Below are 21,046 nucleotides of genomic sequence, written 5' to 3' on the forward strand. Positions count from 1 at the left end.
TCCAAATTAGGTGAACGGTGTAGGAATTACAACAGTTTGCATATGTGCTCCCACTTGTTAAGAAACCAAAAGTAATGGGACAGAATAATAATCATAAATCAAACTTTCACTTTTTAATACTTGGTTGCAAATCCTTTGCAGTCAATTACAGCATGAAGTCTGGAACGCATAGACATCAACAGATGCTGGGTTTCATCCCTGGTGATGCTCTGTCAGGCAATGTTTATTCTTGGGGCATTTTCCCTTCAGTTTTGTCTACAGCAAGTGAAATGCATGCTCAATCGGATTCAGGTCAGGTGATTGACTTGGCCATTGCATAACATTCCACTTCTTTCCCCTAAAAACTCTTTGGTTGCTTTTGCAGTATGCTTTGAGTTCTGAAGCATTCGTCTGAATTGTTGATTATTGACTTTGACACACATACACCTACCTCCTGGAGAGTGTTCTTGATCTGCCCAACTGTTGTGAAGGGTGTTTTCTTCACCAGGGAAATAATTCTTCGATCATCCCCCACAGTTTTCTGTGGTCTTCTGGGTCTTTTGGTGTTGCTGAGCTCACCGGTGCGTTCCTTCTTTTTAAGAATGTTCCAAACAGTTGTTTTGGCCACGCCTAATGTTTTTGCTATCTCTCTGATGGGTTTGTTTTGTTTTTTAAGCCTAATGATGGTTTGCTTTACTGATAGTGACAGCTCTTTGGATCTCATCTTGAGAGTTGACAGCAACAGATTCCAAATACAAATAGCACACTTGAAATGAACTCTGGACCTTTTATCTGCTCATTGTAATTGGGATACTGAGGTAATAACACACACCTGGCCATGGAACAGCTGAGAAGCCAATTGTCCCATTACTTTTGGTTCCTTAACAAGTGGGAGGCACATATGCAAACTGTTGTAATTCCTACACCGTTCACCTGATTTGGATGTAAATACCCTCAAATTAAAGCAGACAGTCTGCAGTTAAAGCACATCTTGTATGTTTCATTTGAAATCCATTGTGATGGGTTATAGCGCCAAAAATGTTAGAATTGTGTTGATGTCCCAATATTTATGGACCTGACTTTATGTTCTAAAGCTTTTTTTGTCATGTAGTAGTGAGGAAAAAGAAAAAGGGCTTATTAGCCATTGTGTGGTGAAGTGAAAAAATTGAAGCCCTTTTTGACGTGTATTAGTGGCAAAAGAAAACTTTGCTGTTCATGGCCGCAGTTGTATGTTCTAAAGCCTTTTTTTGGCGTGTATTAGTGAAGAAAAAGAAAAAGTGTTTATTAGCCGTTGTGTGGTGAAGTGGAAAAATTACAGCCCTTTTTAGCTGGTATTAGTGGCAAAAAAAAAAAAATCTTTGCCGTTCACGGACGGTTATATGTTCTAAAGCCTTTTTTTGGCGGGTATTAGTGGGGGGAAAAAAAAAGGGTTTATTAACCATTGTGTGGTGAAGTGGTGAAGTGAGAAAACGAGAGAAGTGAGAAAACGAAAGGCCTTTTGGCGTGTATTAGTGGCAAAATAAAATATTATTTTCCGTTCACAGACGCAGTTATATGTTTTAAAGCCTTTTTTTGCTGTGCATTAGTGGGGGAAAAGAAAAAGGGCTTATTAGCCGTTGTGTTCTGAAGTGAGAAAATTAAAGCCCTTTTTGACATGTATTAGTGGCAAAAGAGAACCTTATTTGCCGTTCACGGCCGCAGTTATATCTTCTAAAGCCTTTTTTTGGTGTGTATTAGTGGGGGAAAAGAAAAAGTGTTTATTAGCCGTTGTGTGGTGAAGTGGGAACATTTACATCCTTTTTAGCTGGTATTAGTGCAAAAAAAAACTTTATTTGCCGTTCACGACTGGAGTTATATGTTCTAAAGCCTCTTTTTGGCGTGTATTAGTGAAGAAAAAGGGCTTATTAGCCGTTGTGTGGTGAAGTAGGAAAAATATAGCTGTTTTTGGAGTGTATTAGTGGCAAAAAAATATACATTTTCAGTTCAGTGGTGAAGTTCCATTGTACTACAGCCATATTAATAGGATAGATAATTACGTGCTATTAGCCGTTCTGAGGTAATTTGTGATTGTTATTTTTTTTGGGGGGGTGTATTAATTGGAAAAAGAATACATCTTATTAGCCGGTCTGCAGTGAACCAACATTGTTATATAACCATTGTTGTAATGGGAAAAATAAGTACTGTATTCTTCGCTTTATAAGACACACTTTTTCCCCCCAAAAGTGGGGGGAAAAGGGCAGTGAGTCTTATAAAGCGAATGGTGCAATTTTTAAATGTCTACAGAGAGACTTTTTTTTTGTGGTGTAGAACACAGTGCCTTGCAGTAACACGCATAGGGAGTCTGCTGTGGTAGTGAAACAATACTGTGAGTCAGTATGACATGCAGATGCAAACTTCGCTTATTTGGGCAGTCACGAGGCCAAACTGACCAAATAAGTATGAACCTTACAGGTCAATGTTAGCGCCAAGAAGAATCACACTCCTTTTACACCATTGTCAGCTGATTCCACATAGATGTCTACAGAACCTGAGCTATTAAACATGTATACAAGTAGAGCCCCCCTGACAGAGTGGAAAGGGTGTCAGCAGTAAGTTTGTGATGACATCACTGATTATTTTGCCCTTCCTCTGATCCGTCAGAACAATAACCCACAAAAAACGAATCCTGTCTGTAGAGCATCCACCTTCACTCAGCATTTGGTCAATAATCCATCAGTATTGCTAATGCCCCAAAAAAAACTGTAGTGGATCCAAAACAGATGACAAGGTGACATAGTGTGGAGGTGGCAGCAGCATAAGGAGGTCCAAGAATGGCAAGGTGACATAGTAGTGAGGTGGAAGCAGCATAAGGAGACCACAGAGTGGCCCAATGACAGAGTCTGTAGGTGGCGGCAGCATCAGGAGGCCGCAGAGTGGCACAATGACAGAGAGTGGAGGTGGTGGCAGCATCAGAAAACCACAGAGTGGCAAGGTGACATAGTGTGGGGGTGGCAGTGCAGTATGCCAGACCGACAGGAGAATTATGCATCAGGTCACGGTGTGAGCAATAGGTGGGCAAAGGTAAATACAGTTCTGTTTACTCACGGTTGTGTCGTCCCTGGGCAGGCTCGCATAAGTGAAGAGGCGGACGGCACAATAATTCTCTGGGGCACACTCTGGTGTAAGGGAAACAGGCCAGATGGTGGTTCGAGGTGCCCTTGATGGTCTATATTAATGTACCTATGGTCTGCCCCATCTTGTGGAGAAACTAGTGTAGTGCACCCTAACTAGGCATGTGTAAAGGATCTTACATGTGGAATCACATAGTGACATGGGAGAATTTGACATGAGATGAAATACAGCATACAGGAATAATATAAGACATTAAAACACAATAAAAACAAGTTTGCAGTGCCCACAGCCTCGTAGTGGGACACTGCAGCAGCAGCATCAGGATGCCACAGAGTGGCAAGGTGACATAGTTTGGAGGTGGGTGGCAATACCAGTACCCGCTGAAGATGGTGGGTGGAAGAAGGAAGAGGGCAGGTAGCCAGAAAAAAATGGTCTCTTTTGTCAAAATGTTGGTGTGGCACCATGGATGATCTAGCCTGATGCATCAGGAATTGGTGGGTGGAAATCCTGGATGATCCATGCCTGATTCATCCTGACAAAGGTCAGTCTATCCACATTTTGGGTGGACAGGCGAGTATTTCTTGGAGTAACTATGGCCCCCGCCACACTAAACACCTGCTCTGATGCCACACTACTGGCCGGGCAGGGCAGCTTTTCCAGGGCAAACTCTGCCAGTTGTGGCTACAAATTCAGTCTGTCTGCCCAGTAGTCCAGCAGATCTTCAATGATGGCTGGCAGGGTGCACTCCAAGTATGCATCCACCTGCTAGTTCAGGTTCTGCTCTACGTCTAGCTGCTGGTGAGAAGTTTCTTTACTAGGCGGGTAAAGAAAGCTACTTATCAGTGACTGTAGACTCAGGCTGCTGCTGATGGAGCTGGTACTGTTCCTGCCACCCCACCCCTCCCCAGCAGCCATGGTAGTAGAACGTTAGAGCAGAGGGCCCCTCCAGTTAGACCTGCAACCTGCAAGAGGATGGACGATGGCGCAGATAGGCAGTGGCCAACTGACTACATAGGATGTCTCTATAGTAGTTCAGTTTGACCTCCCTCTCAGCGGGTGTAAAAATGGCCCCCATTTTGGACCGGTAGCAAGGGTCCAACAAGGTGGAGAGCCAGAAGTCATCCCTCTGCCGAATGGTGACAATTAAACTGTCACAACGCAAGGAAGTAAGCATGCAGTGGGACATTTGCGCAAGTGACTCGGAGGGACTCCCTGCCTCCATCTTTACTGCATACTGCCACGGTGTGTCTGGGTCCTCTGACTCATCTTCCTCATCGCCCTGTAGCTCCTCTGGATGCTCCTGCTTCTCGTCTCCTGTCACATGTGCAGCAAAACCACCCATTTTGCTACACATTGCTTGGGAACCAATGTCCTCCCCCTCCTTCTCTTCCTCCTCTAGTTTAGTCCCCACAGGGCTCAAGATGTAGGAGCCACGTCTCCAGATCCCTGACCAGCCAGATTTACCAGCATCTGTTCCAGGTCATGAAGCAGTGGGATGACATAGTTTATTCCGTAGTCCTGGCGACTGACAAATAACGTTGCCCCCTCAAAGTGCCTGAGCAAAAGGCAGATGTCATGCATGATCTGCCACTGGCTGACATTGAAGTTACACAGGGGAGTTCTCCTGTCCAATTGGATCATCAGGAAATCGTTTATGGCCTTTCTCTCTTCGTACAGTAGACATATGGAGGGTGAAATTCCAACAGGTGGAAACGTCGCATATCAGCCTATGTTGGGGGATGCCGTTTTGCTGATGCAGCACGAGGAGGGTGTGCTTGGCAGTGTACGAGTGACTGAAGTGCATGCAAAGTTTCCTGGCTATTTTTAGGATGTCTTGCACATGGGTGGAAGACTTCAGGAACCGCTTGACAACCAGATTGAACACGTGTGCCATGCAGGGCGCATGGCTCAGCCCTCCTTGACGCAGCGCCGACACAATGTTCTTCCCGTTGTCGGTCACCACGGTTCCGATTTTCAGTTGCTGCTGAGAAAGTCAAGATTCGATTTCTTGCTGTAGGACATGGAGCAGTTCCTCCCCTCTGTGACTCAGTTCGTCCAGGCAACGAGATGCAGAACAGCGTGACACTGCCGTGCCCTGCACATGTGGTATGCTGGAGGGGCACTGTTAATTGTCCCTGTAGTGGAGGCTGAGGACACGGTGGAGGATGAGGAGGCAGAGGTGGACATTGTCGCTGGACCAACAGCCAAGTTGCTGGTGTGGCTGTGCAGGAACCACATTCACCCAGTGGGCCATAAAGATCATGTATTGTCCCTGACCGTAGTTACAGCTCCACACGTGGGCACTGCGGTGCACTTTGGCAGACACCAACAGGCTCAAGGACTGGCCCACTTTCTGTTCTACATGTGTGTGCAGGGCTGGTACTGCCTTTTTGGAAAATAAATGACGGCTTGGGATTCTCCACCTCGGCTCAGCACAAGCCATCAGTTCTCTGAAAGGTGCAGAGTCCACCACTTGGAAAGGGGTGGGACAGCAGCACCAGCAACTTGGACAGGAGCACGCTCAGCTTCTGCGCCGATGTATGAGTGCATGCATACTGTTGTCTCTTGGCAATTGCTTCGGTAATCGATTGCTGATTAAATGAGTGAAGACGAGGCGTAGGAGAAGGAGCAGGAGCATCAGGACCAGCAGATGATGGGAAGGACAGACAGCTCCCTTCGGCTGAGGTATTGGAGCCTTGACTACCTGAAACTGAGTGTGTGCCACTGTTTGATGCAGCGGTTGCTATGGCAGGCTGGACCACCACATCTGAACCACGGTTCTCCCAGGCCACTTTATGGCGACGCTGCATATGTTGACGCAGTACCTTGGTGCCAACATTGGCACCCTGGCCACGCTTCACCTTTTGCCCACAGATTCTACATATGGCCACGTTCACCTCCTCTGTCGGCTTAGAAAAAAACTGACACACCACTGAGTAGGTGATTTTACCCCCAACACTACGCACTGACTGTCTGCTACCACAGCTGTCTCCTTGAACCCCTGTACCACTACTTCCCAGGCAGGTAGGCTCCAGAGAAGCAGATGGTCTACCCTGGGCATGATTGGCTCCAGACCTGCCACTGCTGCCACCCTGCTGAATCCCGGCTATGCTAGCGACTTGCTGGCTCTGTCATTGGCTCACGGACAAGCTGCCACCCTCTTCTCCCGATAATAGTGAGGCCCCTTTGTCTCCCGGCTCCCAAGTGCGATCAGCTACATCATCATCATCGAGTAGTGTCTGCACGTCACTGATGTTCTCCTCAACCGTCTCTGGGTCAGGAGCCTGATGGCTCACAATACCAGCTCCGATGCCACTCTCCTTATCACTACTTGCCCGCCCAGGAAGCGGCGGATGTTTCCTCCAGATCTTGGCTGGGCAGTTGCTGCTGACTGCCCTCTAGTAGCTGTTCCTTGCTGAAAAGTGGAGCCGAGCCTACGGCATATAATACTTCTCGCGGTGAGGGAACTGAAAACGAGTGAAGAAGGTTCAGGACAGGTGGGGGCACAGGGACTCCTCCCGGGCCATGCCAACTAAGCTTTGTGTCAGGGGAATCCACTGACTCTTGGCTGGGGGTGTCTGATGATAGAGTCAACCATTCAAGGGTTGCTGGTCAAGACCGCTAGATGAAACCGGGTGTGACCCCGACTGCCACGTCCCCTTAAGCTGCTGCGACCTCTTCCTGCGCCAGAAACATTTAGGCCTCTGCCACTCCACTGTGCAGGGAATGACATTTCTCTGTCTGACATACTGTTAGATCAAATAAGTAAATAAAAAGGAAATTAAAACACCTAAAAAAAAGTCTTTAATTTTCTCACTTCATCACACAACGGCTTAATAAGCCCTTTTTTTACCCACTAATACATGCCAAAAAAGGGCTTTAGAACATATAACTGCACCGCTGAACGTTAAATAATATATATACTGCAAGACGAATCCGTCCATCCGCATGACAAGCGGAGAGACGGATCCATTCTTGCAATGCATTTGTAGATGGATCCGCACCCGGATCCGTCTACAAATGCTGTCAGTTGTCACACTAATCGGCGGATCCGGCAGGCAGTTCCGACGACGGAACTGCCTTCCGGATCACACTAACGCTACTGTGAAAGTACCCTTAGATCACATGACCAAATGTTAGATCAAATATATTTTTATTTTGCCACTAATACACGGCAAACAGGCCTTTAGAGTATATCACTGCCAGGGCCGTCTTTATTGCGGGACAAAAAGGGCAGCTGTCCCGGGCCCAGTTGCTCCTGGGGGTAGCTCCTTCTTGAGCCCCGCTGGCCACTGGTGACATGGGGGGTGGCGGCATGGCACAGGGAAGATGAGCGCTTCCATTGTGGAAGCGCTCATCTCCATATTCATCTGTATCGCCATCCTCAGGACAGCGATACAGATGGAAATGCTGCTTCCTCTGATAGGCTGTCGGCACCAGGCCTGCAGCCTATCATAGTCCGGTGCAGGCAGTGCAATAACTTCATCACGCTGCCTGAGCCGTACAGTGCAGGACACAGGCTGGAAGAGGCCTACATCGCTGCCAGCCTGATGGAGGTAAGTATTAGTGTTTCTTTTTTATATGGTACTACTACTGGCCCATGATTGGGGGCATCTATGGGGGCACTTGTTACTGGCACATGATTGGGGGACATCTATGGGTGCACTTGTTAGTAGCACATTAATGGAGGGCATCTATGGGGGCACCTATTACTGGCACATGATTGGGGGCATCTATGGGGGCACCTGTTACTTGCACATGATTGGGGGGGCATATATGGGGGATATTTGTTACTGGCACATGATTGGGGAGCATCAATGGGGGTAATTGTTACTAACACGTGATTGGGGGGCATGTATGGTCGTACTTGTTACTGGCACAATATTGAGGGCATCTATAGGGACACATCTTACTGGCACATGATTGGGGGGCATCTATGGGGGTACTTGTTACTGGCACAAGATAGGGGGGCATCTATGGGAGCACTTGTTACTGGCACATAATTGGGGGGCATCTATGGAGGCACTTGTTACTGGCAAATTATTTGGGGCATCTATGGGGGAACATTTTACTGGTACATTATTGGGGGCACTGCGGGGGCATCTATCGGGCACTTCTTACTGGCACATTATTGGGTGGCACTATGGGGGCATCTATAGGGGCACTTCTTACTGGCACATTATTGGGGGCACTATGGAGGCATCTACTGAGGCCACAAAGAAGGGGTATTTTTTATGGGGGAAGGGGGGAGAGGAACACTATGAGGGTTTCTACTGAGGCCACAAAGAAGGGGTATTTTATATGGGGGCTCTGTATAAGGGGATTTTATACTGGGGCACATTATGGTGGGTACCATGGGGAAGGGGAGAGAGGAGTACTATGGGCTCATCTATGGGGGGGCACTAAGTAGGGGTATTTTATACTTGCATATTATGGGGGACACTGAGGGCATCTACTGGGGCACTATATATGGGGCATTTTATACTGGTACATTATGGGGGGCACTAGGAAGAAGGGGGAAAGGATCATTATCGGGAATTTACTGGGGGCACTATACAGGGGTATGTTATACTGGCACATTATGGGGGCACTATGGGGACATTAGCTCAACTGGGGGCATTAAAATGGGGTATTTTTTGCACTGGCACATTATAAAGAGAATTATTACTACTGGGGGCATTATGATGGGCTTTTTTACTACTGGGGGTCTATGGGGCACATGGTTACTAGTATGGGTACTATGGGAGCCTTATTACTTCTGGGGCACAGTGGGGACATGTTGGGGGCACTATAGAAGCACTATTACTACCATGTGTGCTCTAGCAGAGAATTATTCCTATTGGTGGGACTTTTGGGAGCACTATTACTGTGGTGGCATCAGTAAACCACAATTATTTTTGGGGGACGTTATGTTTACACTATTAGTATCAGGGGCACTATTTGCTGGGTGCAGTTATTTTAGGGCACTGTGTTCCAATAATTATTGAAGGGCACTATCTGCATGGTACTAATATTATCAGGGGTTTACAGTCAAGTGAAAAAATTAGGACACCCTTTGAAAGCATGTGGTTTTTTGTAACATTTTTAATAAAAGGTTATTTCATCTCCGTTTCAACAATACAGAGAGATTAAAGTAATCCAACTAAACAAAGAAAACTGAAGAAAAGTCTTTTCAAGATCTTCTGTAAATGTCATTCTACAAAAATGCCTATTCTAACTGAGGAAAAAGATAGGACACCCTCACATGTATTCCCTCTTAAATTGGCTCAGATCTCACACAGGTATATCACACCAGGTGCACATAATTAGTAGATCGTTACTCTGCATGTTGAATGAGGCTTGCCCTATTTAAACCTCAGACATTTAGTTTGGTGTGCTCCTGACTGTTGAAGTGAGAGTGAGCACCATGGTGAGAGCAAAAGAGCTGTCAGAGGACTTCAGAAAAAAGATTGTAGCAGCCTATGAGTCTGGGAAGGGATTTAAAAAGATCTCAAAAGATTTTGAAATCAGCCATTCCACTGTCCGGAAGATAGTCTACAAGTGGAGGGCTTTCAAAACAACTGCCAACATGCCCAGGACTGGTCGCCCCAGCAAGTTCACCCCAAGAGCAGACCGCAAGATGCTAAAAGAGGTCTCCAAAAACCCTAAAGTGTCATCTCGAGAACTACAGCAGGCTCTGGCTACTGTTGATGTAGAAGTACATGCCTCTACAATCAGAAAGAGACTGTACAAGTTTAACTTGCATGGGAGGTGTGCAAGGAGGAAACCTTTGCTTTCCAAGAGAAACATCGAGGCCAGACTGACATTTGCCAGAGATAAAGTTGACAAAGACCAGGACTTCTGGAATAATGTTCTTTGGACAGATGAGTCCAAAATTGAATTATTTGGACACAACAGCAGAGGACATGTTTGGCGTAAACCAAACACAGCATTCCAAGAAAAGAACCTCATACCAACTGTGAAGCATGGAGGTGGAAGTGTCATGGTTTGGGGCTGCTTTGCTGCAGCAGGACCTGGTCAGCTCACCATCATAGAATCCACGATGAATTCTACTGTGTATCAGAAGGTGCTTGAAGAACATGTGAGACCATCAGTTAGAAAATTAAAGCTGAAGCGGAACTGGACCATGCAACATGACAATGACCCAAAACATACTAGTAAATCAACCAAAGATTGGCTGAAAAAGAAGAAATGGAGAGTCCTGGAATGGCCAAGTCAAAGTCCAGATTTGAATCCCATTGAGATGCTGTGGGGTGACTTGAAAAGGGCTGTACGTGCAAGAAACCCCTCAAACATCTCACAGCTGAAAAAGTTCTGCATTGAGGAGTGGGGTAAAATTTCCTCAGACCGATGTCGAAGACTGGTAGATGGCTACAAGAACCGTCTCACTGCAGTTATTTCAGCCAAAGGAGGTAACACTCGCTATTAGGGGCAAGGGTGTCCTATCTTTTTCCTCAGTTAGAATAGGCATTTTTGTAGAATGACATTTACAGAAGATCTTGAAAAGACTTTTCTTCAGTTTTCTTTGTTTAGTCGGATTACTTTAATCTCTCTGTATTGTTGAAACGGAGATGAAATAACCTTTTATTAAAAATGTTACAAAAAACCACATGCTTTCAAAGGGTGTCCTAATTTTTTCACATGACTGTATCTGTTTCTGCAGTATTGTTATGGGGAGCAGAGCGGCACAGTATTGGGGAGGTAGGGTGATTTGTCCAGAAGATGGGAGGATTATTGAAAAGTAGTGAACTAAGATTTTGTTTGTCAAACTGCAGAAATGGCTGAAAAATGGTGGTCTGGTCTGAAGATCTGATAGGAGAAGATGAGGAAAGAGAACATTTTACATCAAAGAGACGTCACTGGATGTAAGAGGTATGTGGCGCTGTATTACCCTGTATGTAGGGGTGGATGGAGGGGTTAGTAGTACATTACTATCTGCACATTGTAAAAAAAAAAAAAAGGTAATCTGCAGAATACTATATACAGTGAGTAACAGAATTATTTGAACACCCTGCGATATTGCAAGTTTTCCCACTTAGAAATCATGGAGGGGTCTGAAATTCACATTGTAGGTGCCTTCTAGGGCTGCACGATATGGGAATTTCGTGTGATTGCGATTAGGGCCCTAAAAATTGTGATAACTATATGCGATGCAATATTTTAAGGAAATTGTGCTAGAGGTCTATTTGCTTGGATTTTCAAGGCAAAAGCACACAGAAATCACTGATAATGCTGAAATGTAGTTATGCTCAACTCAAGAACTGAAATGCACAGTGTTTTCCAAAAGAAAACCTCTTTTACTAAATTAAATAACATATTTGCATTACTGCAAAAGTACAAAATACAAAACTTGCCATTTTCTTAATAGCACTGCACAGAACAGATAAATAAAATAGAATAGCTATAAGAACATGTGTTCATTAAAATAAGATTTTCCGAACACTGATCAAACAGGAACTTTTTATTGAACAACATAGTTAGCAGCAATATAAGGTAATATACCATATTTTTCACCCTATAAGATGTACCTGTCCATAAGATGCAACTAGGTTTTGGAGGAGGAAAATAAGAAAAAAAATATTTTTAACCAAAAGGTGTGCTTTTGGTGGGTTTTGAACTAATGGTGGTCTGTGGATGACACTATTATGGGGGGGGGGGATCTGTGGATGACGCACTGTTATGGGGGGATCTGTGGATGACACTGTTATGGAGGGGATCTGTGGATGGCACTGTTATGGGGGATCTGAGGATGGCACTGTGATGGGGGCATCTGTGGATGACACTGCTATGGGGGGATCTGTGGATGACACATATATATCATCTTATACTATGTGCCATCCACAGATCCCCCCATAACAGTGTCCCTGCAGTGTGAATGACCCCCAATACAGGGGCTGGGGGTCGGCATCTGGATTAGGAATGACAGCGGGGACCGGTGCAGTCCCTGTATTCTAATGCACCGGCCCCGTTCACTGATGTATAATTTTATCTAACCTGTAGGCATTGTTAAAATATAATATTCATGTGTAATCCAGCTGTATTACAACTATGTTCTGTAGCAGAGAGATGCTGGCCCCCAGCCCCTCCTCCCTTTCTTGATACGACCGCGCTGTGCGGCATTGCGGTGGCCGTGTATCATTGTAGTTAATCGCAGCATTTTTGGGTCAGCCAAATTGCCATATCGCAATCGTCGATTATCGCGATACCATTGCTTTGGCGATATATCGTGCAGGCCTAGTGCATTCCCACTCTAAGAGACAGAATGTAAAAAAAAAAATAATAATTTAAAGGAAATCACATTGTATGATTTTTAAAGAATTTATTTGTCTTGCACTGCTGAACATAATTATTTGAACACCTGAGAAAATCAGTGTTAATATTTAGTACGGAAGCCTTAGTTTGCTATTACAGAGGTCAAAAGTTTCCTGTAGTTTTTTTTTTTTTTTTAAAGCTTTATTGAAAAATAAATATCAGTTACAATTGTATTGATTTGTTGGAAAAAGAGGAGTGAGCTCCCATAATATATAAATTTGATTTGGTTACAAATAGTAAACAAGAAGCAACATAAATAACAACAAAGAGGATGTATGTTAATAGAGCTAAATTTCATAGAGTTCTTATCCGGATTTTGGAAGAGGGCCCTAGGTATAAGTATTTCTATAAGGCAGGGTGGTTTAGATGGCTATGTCAATGGAAGCCTCAAAGGATCTCCAGTTTTCCCAGTTAGAGTTATACATTTGTGGTGGGATCTGTTTCCCCAAGCTGCTATCTCTTCGAATCTATATATAGTCAACTTTATTGAACCAGTGGTCTAAAGAAGGGGTATTTGTCGACAACCAATGTGTTGGGATTAGGAGTCGGCCGGCAACTATTAAGACCTCTAAGAGGGGAGGAGATTTTGTCTTGTGGTCATGTAACAGACCCAATAAAGCCAATAATGTTGACAGGGTGACATTAGAGTTGCAAATTTTGTTGCATTTTTTAAATATATTATTCCACCAATCAAAGATCAGAGGGCAGGACCACCAAATATGAAACATTTTTCCACGTCCTTCTCCACATCTCCAGCAGACGTCGGAACCACTACTATTGTAACTGCAGGTAATGTCAGGCGTTTTGTATCATCAAGTTAACACTTTAAATCTATTCTCCTGGATTCTGGTGCATCTTGGGGATATATGTGGTATTTTAAATAGAAGGAGAAGTGGACATTCAAATCCCGTTCCCATTGGTTTATAAAGGAAGGTTTGGAAGGTAAAATAGTCGTACTAAGATATTTGCATAGTGAAAATATAGGTTTCCTCGGGGGAGAAAGGTTGTGGATAAGGCTCTCAAACCAGGTGAGAGGTCTGAGAAGAGAGCTCAGAGGAATGTGTTTGTTAATGTATGCAATCAGAAAAGAGAGCATGTGGGGATGGGATTTGATCTCAGGTAGGGATGAGATGAGGGCTTCTCAGTCTAACAGTCCCTTCTCACACTTTAATAATATGGTGAGTATAGGTACCTCAGAGGAGCATAGGCTTTTGGGGACACTATGTTTAAGTTCTAAAGGGGCTAAGCCAATCACGTCTCTGACTTGGGCAAGGGGAGAGGGAGATGGGAAACCCCAATTCGAGTTTTGGAACCATCTCTAAGCCTCAAGAGTAGCTGATGCCAAAGAATTATGTTTAAGGGCTAGGAATATATTGTGGTGAGGGTCCACTAATAGGGCACTTAAGGTCGGGAGGTAAGCAGGGGTTTCCATACCAATCCAAGACTTATGGTAAGGGTTTCTGAACCAGTCCAGGGCTTTGGAAAGAAGTAGGGCTTTGTTATATAACAGGGGATTGGGAAGGCCTATACCTCCCTGAGTTCTAGGTCTTTGTAAGGTGTTGATATTAATTCTTGCCTTTTTGCCATTCCATATGAAGGAGAGAATGGATTTCTCCAGGGATTGAAAAAAGGGGTTGGGTATAGGGATCGGGAGGACCTGGAGGAGGTAATTTAGTCTAGGTAGAAAAAGAGACATGACCATGTTTTTAGGCATCAGGATTGGAGGACATTATTAGGAGATCGTCAGCAAAAGCTGCAATTTTATGTTCCTGGTCGCCTAGTTTAAGGCCTTCAATGGCGTTCTCAGAGCGTATGAGGATAAGGAGGGGTTCAATTACCAAGATGAAGATCAAGGGGGATAGGGGGCACCCCTGTCTAGTCCCATTTTTTATGGGAAAAGGATGGGAAATAGTGTTATTGATCAGCACTGATGCCGAGGCACTGGTATACATGGCTTGAACAGAGCGTATAAAGGCAGAGGGAATTCCAAATTGTTCCAAGGTGCTATACATATAATTCCAATGTACTCGGTCAAAAGCTTTTTCGGCATCGGTGCTGACCATGACTAAGGGAAGGTGGTATTTTGAGGCATGTAGCAGTACGTTTAGTACTCTAGCTGTGTTGTCTTTTCCCTCCCTTCCCTTGATAAAGCCTGTTTGGTCTCTGTGGATAAGTTGGGGAAGGATGGGGGCTAAGCGGTTTGCTGCCAGTTTAGCTAATAGTTTTAGGTCCAAATTTAATAGAGAAATGGGGCGGTAATTGCCACATTCAGTGGGGTCTTTCCCTTCTTTGGGGATAATGGTAATATTAGCTTTAGTCATCTCGTGGGAGAGAGGGTCGCCCTGTAAGGTTTGATTGCAGACTTTAAGCAAGTGCGGCAGGAGGACGGAGTTAAATGAGCTAAATAAAGAGCTGGGAACCCATCAGGGCCGGGGGCCTTTCCTTTTGGGAGTTGTTTAATTGCTAGGAGAAGTTCCTCGCTAGTAAATGGCGAACTTAGGGCTTTAATATGGGTTTTGTTTATTTGGGGTATGTTAATAGATCGGAGGAAAAGTTTTATCGAGTCATGATGTGTGATGTTCGGGGTATCACTTTCCTGGGAAGGTAGGTTATATAGGGAGCGATAAAACTCTGCAAACCTCCGGGCTATGTCTTAAGTATTAGTAAGCATGTTACCTTCATTATTGCGAATTTTGAAAATAAAGTCTTGGGCCTTCCTTTTTTTTTTTATCTAGGCATCATAAATTTGGACGCCTTGTCACTGTGGGTAAAGTATTTATATTGTGCATGGAGAAAGTACTTATCAGGTGTTTAGAAGGTTTTTTAGGTCAGCTCTGAGGAGCGCTAATTTTGTAAAATGGGAGTCTAACAGGGATCTTTTATGAAGGATCTCAATATCTCTAATGTTTTTCAGGAGGGAGTCAATGCGGGCAAGTCTTATTTTTTTTGCATAGGAGCCTAAACTTATGAGTTGACCCCGGATATACGCTTTATGGGTGTCACAAAGGGTATAGGGGTGGATACCAGGGGTATTGATGGATGAGAAGAAGTCTCTCAGCCATTGAAGGACCTTTTACTTGTTTTCTGGGGTTTGGATTAATTGCTCATTAAGCCTCCATCTGAACGTATTAATGAGTATGTCGGGTGTAAGTATAATAATCCATATAGGGGCATGCTCTGACAGGCTAATAGAGCCAATCTAGGCATTAGAGCATAATTGAATGTGCTCGGATGAGACCAATAAATAGTCCAAGCGTTGGTAAGAACTATGCGGATTGGAATAAAATGTATAGTCCTTAACGCTAGGGTTTAGAGTTCTCCAAATGTCAACCAGGAGCCTGTCATGGAGAGATTTCCTAAATTTGCTTAGAGCTTTATTTGAGATAGCAGACTTTTAGGAGGAACAGTCCATTGGGGAGGACCAGAGTAAGGTTGAGGTCGCCTCCCATGACTGTCACTCCCTCTCTGAAATGGTCCATCATCTGGAGAATTTTATGGAGCCATGTAGCCTGGTTGACATTTGGAGCATACACATTAATAAATGTGTATGTCTGATTTGCTATTTTACCTTTTAAAATAATAAATCTGCCCTCAGGGTCTTGGATATGATCCAAGTAGGTGAATGGAGTATTTTTACTAAAGGCCACGCTGACCCCTCTAGAAGCGGATGAGTTAGTACCACAATGATACCAAGTGGGGAAGTAAGAGTGGGATAGGTTCGGGTAGTGATTAACTTTGAAATGTGTCTCCTGGAGGAGGACAATGGAACAGCCCATTTTTTTTTAATTCGGAGAGGATTTGGCAGCATTTGAAAGGGGCGTTGAAACCCTTTACATTATAGGAGGCAATTTGTAAATCCGCCATACTGTATTATAGAGAAAGTGGGACTGCTCCATCGCCCTTCACCACCAGGGGTACATATTTAAAACCCGCTGAATAGCACAGATATACAGTACAGACCAAAAGTTTGGACACACCTTCTCATTCAAAGAGTTTTCTTTATTTTCATGACTATGAAAATTGTAGATTCACACTGAAGGCATCAAAACTATGAATTAACACATGTGGAATTATATACATAACAAAAAAGTGTGAAACAACTGAAAATATGTAATATTCTAGGTTCTTCAAAGTAGCCACCTTTTGCTTTGATTACTGCTTTGCACACTCTTGGCATTCTCTTGATGAGCTTCAAGAGGTAGTCACCTGAAATTATCTTCCAACAGTCTTGACGGAGTTCCAAGAGATACTTGTTGGTCCTTTTGCCTTCACTCTGCGGTCCAGCTCACCCCAAACCATCTCGATTGGGTTCAGGTCCGGTGACTGTGGAGGCAGCACCCCATCACTCTCCTTCATGGTCAAATAGCCCTAACACAGCCTGGAGGTGTGTTTGGGTCATTGACCTGTTGAAAAATAAATGATGGTTAAACTAAACGCAAACCGGATGGAATAGCATGCCGCTCAAAGATGCTGTGGTAGCCATGCTGGTTCAGTATGCCTTCAATTTTGAATAAATTCCCAACAGTGTCACCAGCAAAGCACCCCCACACCATCACACCTCCTCCTCCATGCTTCACGGCGGGAACCAGGCATGTAGAGTCCATCCGTTCACCTTTTCTGCGTCGCACAAAGACACGGTGGTTGGAACCAAAGATCTCAAATTTGGACTCATCAGACCAAAGCACAGATTTCCACTGGTCTAATGTCCATTCCTTGTGTTCTTTAGCCCAAACAAGTCTATTCTGCTTGTTGCCTGTCCTTAGCAGTGGTTTCCTAGCAGATATTCTACCATGAAGGCCTGATTCACACAGTTTCCTCTTAACAGTTGTTCTAGAGATGTGTCTGCTGCTAGAACTCTGTGTGGCATTGACCTGGTCTCTAATCTGAGCTGCTGTTAACCTGCGATTTCTGAGGCTGGTGACTCGGATGAACTTATCCTCCGCAGCAGAGGTGACTCTTGGTCTTCCTTTCCTGGGGCGGTCCGCATGTTAGCCAGTTTCTTTGTAGCGCTTGATGGTTTTTGTGAATGCACTTGGGGACACTTTCAAAGTTTTCCCAATTTTTCGGACTGACTGACCTTCATTTCTTAAAGTAATGATGGCCACTTGTTTTTCTTTACTTAGCTGCTTTTTTCTTGCCATAATACAAATTCTAACAGTCTATTCAGTAGGACTATCAGCTGTGTATCCACCTGACTTCTCCACAACGCAACTGATGGTCCCGACCCCATTTATAAGGCAAGAAATCCCACTTATTAAACCTGACAGGGCCCACCTGTGAAGTGAAAACCATTTCAGGTGACTACCTCGTGAAGCTCAACAAGAGAATGCCAAGAGTGTGCAAAGCAGTAATCAAAGCAAAAGGTGGCTACTTTGAAGAACCTAGAATATGACATATTTTCAGTTGTTTCACACTTTTTTGTTATGTATATATATATATATATATATATATATATAAATCTCCACATGTGTTAATTCATAGTTCTGATGCCTTCAGTGTGAATCTACAATTTTCATAGTCATGAAAATAAAGACAACTCTTTGAATGAGAAGGTGTGTCCAAACTTTTGGTCTGTACTGTATATATATATATATATATATATATATATATATATAGGAGATGAAAAAAGGACAGCACTCCGGGTAAAAGTTAGTGATGTTTTAATCACCCACGTGAAGGCAACGTTTCAGCTCATACAAGAGCCTTTCAGTTTCCAAGAAAGGCTCTTGTATGAGCTGAAACGTTGCCTTCACATGGGTGATTAAAACATCACTAACTTTTACCCGGAGTGCTGCCCTTTTTTCATCTCCTATTGACGGGGTAAGCTGCTACATCCCTGGACATAGCACCCTCCTTGTGTTTCCAGTGCCGCCATTGTTTTCCTTTTTTATATATATATATATATATATTTATTTTTTTATTATTATTATTATTATTTTTTTTAAGTAACTGGCTATGCAGCTATTATAGCTGAGTGGTTAAGTGCCTTGCCTATAATAAAGAAGGTTGTGAGTTGGCATCCTGACAGAAACTTTTCTGAAATACAGGCTAAATTAGATTTAACTACACTGGGGTGTCCCTAAGCACTGACTCCATATATGGATATAGCTATATATGGAGTCAGAGCAGGGACTCCTAAGCAGAACTAGAGTGCCGACACCCTCCCCTCTTCAGAGAAGGGGGTGCCTGGTTTAATGCTCCGGTTCTCCCATTGACTTCCATTGTGCTCGGGTAGCATCACAAAGTGTTCTACTCGAGCACACGAGCACTTTGGTGCTCGAACAACACTACTCATTAGCAATTATCCGCTCTAACATTGGGCAGTGCAAAGGGATCTTAAGACTCTACAAGCCTCAGGTAGCAAGTTAAATGTTCAAGATCATGATAGTATGATTAGAAAAGGACTAATCAAGTATGATTTGTTTGGAAGGGTTGCCAGAAGCATACCTCTTCTTTCTGAAAAGGATATGGCAGCGCGGCTTAAAGGGGTTGGCCACTTTCTGGCTACTTTTGACCAATAAGTAGGTAAGATAACTATATGACACTTACTAATATAGCCTTTGTTGATTTTCTGTGCTGTTTGCTATATTTCATAAGTCATGTCCCCTTGTTGGGCAAATCTTCTGTGCTGTCCACACTGACTGCTGATGGAGGGTCATGTGACCAGGCAACAATAACTCCAGGCACATCGTTCAGTCTCCTCCACTCAAATACATCACATCTGCCACCTCCACTTGCACTGTTGAGAGTTTTGTGGAGGTGCAGTGTGTTTGGAGAAGAATAAGTGGTGTGTCTGGTCACATGACCCACCATCAGCATCCATCTTATGGACAGGACCTCTGTGTGGAAAGAACAAAAGACTAAAAAAAGTGGTAAAGCTGTAAAGATTATGAAATGTAGAACGTAGTGTAGAATATCAACAAAGACATTATTAGTAAGTGCCACATTTTATAAACACATTAATCAACAGTAGCCAGAAAGTGGCTGATCCCTTTAAGTTTGCTGCAAAGTTACATCTGAACAAACTGCAAGACTTCAACAACAATGTTCTTTGGTCAGACAAGACCAAAGTGGAGATGTTTGGCTACAGCACCACGTTTGGCAAAAAATCAAGCACAGTATATCAGCGCAAACACCTCATAGCAACTAAGGAACATGGTGGTGGAAGCCACAGAACCTGGGCAACTTGCAGTCATGGAGTTCACCATGACCACATCTATATACCAAAGTATTCTAGAGTCAAACGTGAGGACATCTTTCCAACAGCTAAACCTTGTCCGAAACTGGGTTTTGCGTGTTAATAGCTGGTCTTAGAAAATGACTCCCATTGTTCAGATTGGCAATATTTATTGCGGGAGCCGCAGCTGAACAACGGATATGACTGAAACAAATAGCTTCCCCATTGACTATAAAGGAGTCCATTGACTTCCTATCAGGGAGCCTGTCATTATACTAGACGTTTTTGCCACCTTTTTTAATGGCGCCTCCAACGCAGATGCACACACTGTACTGTATTAGTTGATGGGAAATAATTAAGGGGCTGCTTTGCTTTAAAGATGTTGCATATTGTCGCTGAAAACCTAGAATAAAACAGAATTCCTACAATGATCTGTAAGCAGGAATATTATGTGTAAATTAAGCAAAACAGTTAATTTTGCTGTCAAAGTCTTCTTTTCGGTGCTTGCTAGTTTGAATCATGTAAGTATTTGGTTGGTGACATTTGTAATTCCCAAGAGAATATTGATCATGACACGTACATACACATAGTATGGACAATTACATTCATAGCCCAGATATTAGATAAATGTAGATATACATAAATACATAATTGTCATCCCATCTCCATTTTCTAGTCTGGAAACGTTTTGAACTCTGGATATCAATTCTCCCTGGAGATTTGCTAGAGACAGAGGGCTCGTTGGTTATACTGTATTCATATTCATTATGACAGCATAACTCAACAAAGATCTGATTTCACTGCCACTGGATATTCATGAAAAGCGGAAAGGAAATAAAAAGATGACTAATTTATTTTAATGTATTTCAGATACTTTTGGTTGCCTGACTGGCTTCAGCCAATTTTCAACGTTCAACTAATCCAAGATAATAATGATTATTAGAATAACTCTCCAGAAATTAAACAGAATAATGAATTACATGACTTCTGCCAGAGACACAATGAGCTTTTCCCTCATAGGAAAAAAATATAGATGAGAAAAATTGAGTAAAATAGACATTATCACTGTTAGGGCTTGTGCCTATGTCCAAATCGTAGCACTGCTTTGTGTAGAGAAATAATAGGGCTCTCATACATATGCCTACAATTTTAAAAAGAGGCAGTTTCTGACAGATATTGGGATATGCTCCACTGATTTTTTTTGTTTCCTGGAAGCATCGCTTCTGTGGGGGAAGAGTTCCATCTATATTGCTCCATAGTAGTGTTAGAGTAGAGAATTTAGTCTGCGGAGGAATGTCACGAAAACTCAGTTCACCCTAAAGAGTCTAATTATTGCAGAAAATTACACTGGTCAATATAAGCAAGAATGCAGATACAGCAAGCCCCTGAGGAGCAGCAGAGGATGGGAGTGGTAGTGGACCTGATGTAGATTTGTTACGGTGTACTCCCTCAGGCCATCCCTCCCTG

Source organism: Bufo gargarizans, chromosome 2, assembly GCF_014858855.1.
Source record: "Bufo gargarizans isolate SCDJY-AF-19 chromosome 2, ASM1485885v1, whole genome shotgun sequence".
Taxonomy (NCBI): domain Eukaryota; kingdom Metazoa; phylum Chordata; class Amphibia; order Anura; family Bufonidae; genus Bufo; species Bufo gargarizans.